This window comes from Montipora capricornis, unplaced genomic scaffold, assembly GCF_036669925.1.
Source record: "Montipora capricornis isolate CH-2021 unplaced genomic scaffold, ASM3666992v2 scaffold_498, whole genome shotgun sequence".
In the NCBI taxonomy this organism is placed as follows: domain Eukaryota; kingdom Metazoa; phylum Cnidaria; class Anthozoa; order Scleractinia; family Acroporidae; genus Montipora; species Montipora capricornis.
Genome location: NW_027180236.1, coordinates 352,501 through 354,775, shown reverse-complemented (window position 1 = coordinate 354,775; position 2,275 = coordinate 352,501).

Sequence of the window (2,275 nt, the reverse complement as noted above, 5' to 3'; positions counted from 1 at the left end):
TCAGTACTGGAGGTTATGGTTTATGAGATAGAATTGGAAAGTTAAACGACACTTACGTGTAAGTTGAAGTTTGACTTGAATTCTATCTCATAAAGAGTAGTAACCGAAGGTGTCTGACATGCCCACCTCTCCCTCCCTGTGCTTTTGTCGAGCTTTAAGGCCTTGGTTACTAATCCTCTTTATGGAATTACTTTCTGTGTCTAAATGTTCCTCCACTATGAGAAGGAGGATTTGAAACAATGATTGTGACGTCACTCCCTGCAGACTAGGTTCGTTCTTCATGTCAGACACCTTCGGTTACTACTCTTTATGAGATAGAATTCAAGTCAAACTTCAACTAACAGGTTAGTCTCGTTTAGCTATCCAATTGGGTTCTTAATTTCTATAAAGGAGATGGCTGTTGACTACAAGAAAAATACATACACCTGGTTTTGTTGTAGCAATTAATACTAGATTTGTAATTAAAGCTTAGTATTTGCACTCTCAACTCTCAAAGTCAAAAGCCTTGGTTAAAATATTAATAATCATTCAGCTCTATCCCGCATATAAGAACCCGTTTATTCTTGCTTGGCTAAACAGGTTTTTTTATTTTCGGGTATTGAAATGGCAAATTTCTGCCAGCAGGTTCTTACGTACAGTTTTTACTGTATATCACATAAGAATTACATAAACATTAAGCCCCTCTTGTGGTAAACTTTCATTCCTTTTTTTTTTTCACTTGGTTGAGCACCAGGCTGCCATACGGGAGGTCGTGAGTTTGACTCCGGCCGGACCAAATTTAGGGTTTTTAAATAACTGAGGAGAAAGTGCTGCCTTTGTAATTACATCCGCAAGTGGTTAGACTTTCAAGCCTTCTCGGATAAGGACTATGAACCATAGGCCCTGTCTTCCGTGTTCATTAGTTCCCTGTGGGACGTTAAAGAACCCACACACTATTCGAGAAGAGTAGGGGATGAAGTTCCCGGTGTGGTGGCTGTCCTCGGTGGGTATAGCAGGACCACATCAGCTGAATAGCTGCCAAAACGTCAAGCTGTTCAAACAAATAAACAACAGACAAACTGTCATCTTTACATCACTGAACCAGATGCCAGTGGTACCAATTGCCCCATTGTCACCTTGCGTAGCTGCTAAGGCCATTTTTCTGGGATACAGTATTGGTCAACAAGAATTATATCGAAGTGTGGTATCTTTGGAGAATGTGAATGAAGTCATCCCAACCCATGTTAGTTCCCCAAGTACCTGTAGCAATAATTCTCCAAAAGAACAGGTGCCTGAACACTGCTCATGTGGTCATGGTTCTGCCAAGAAAGATGGAAGAAAATTCTGCCATCAAGTACTAAATGGTAACAAGAGCAGGTGCAAGTCCTTCCACTAAATTAGTTGGATGCTCTCATAGACGAAATGAGTTGATTGTGGAAATCCTTATGGTAGCTCCCAGGCTGCCAAGCAGGCACAAAAAATAACAACATCAAGGTACCGACCAAGGAAAAAACTACAAGAGGTCAAAGAAATCTCCACCAGTCTTGATTATGTGATGAAACAAGGTTTAACCCCAGTCACTGGATGGTCCAAGATTGAAAGTTTTACCTTAGACTGTCTTGTAAACGTTGCCTCATTGAAACTTCAAATGTGTATGAATACTATTCCAGACTTCATGACATATCAAAAAATCTTGGAAGTCCACCGCAATCAAAGAAAGGCGAGGAAATAGATGGGAAATTACAGAGCGTCAAGAACATGGCAAAAAGCCTTGAAGCACTTTACAAAAAGCAGGTTGAACTGAACTGGTTCTGATTGAACAGATTCTTTTGAATACTGAAACAGTACTTGATTTCATGTCAATGATATTCATGTTAAATACCATAAAGTAACGAGTATGTCATTTTTTTATTTGTAACTTCTCAGATAACACATAAATTTAAAAAACGTGGGTATAGAAAAGGGTCAGTACAAACAATAACCAATGCAACTTCGATTGTGCTGGTCAAAAGTGGCAGACATGTCCCATCTTCACTGACCCTACTCTGTTGCCTCCAAGAATGCTAGAATCTCATCCCTCTGTGGATGTCTCTTGTGCACTAAAAGATTGTCTGGATGTCCTAGTTGATCCTATTACAAGTATCATCAATTCATCAATATTAACTGGCAAAGTCCCCTCCACTCTCAAGACTGCCAGAGTAACACCGGTTATCAAAAAGCCAACTCTTGATCCTGAGGTCTTCAAAAACTACAGAACTATCTCTAATACTTCCTTCTTGATCAAGACCATCGAGGG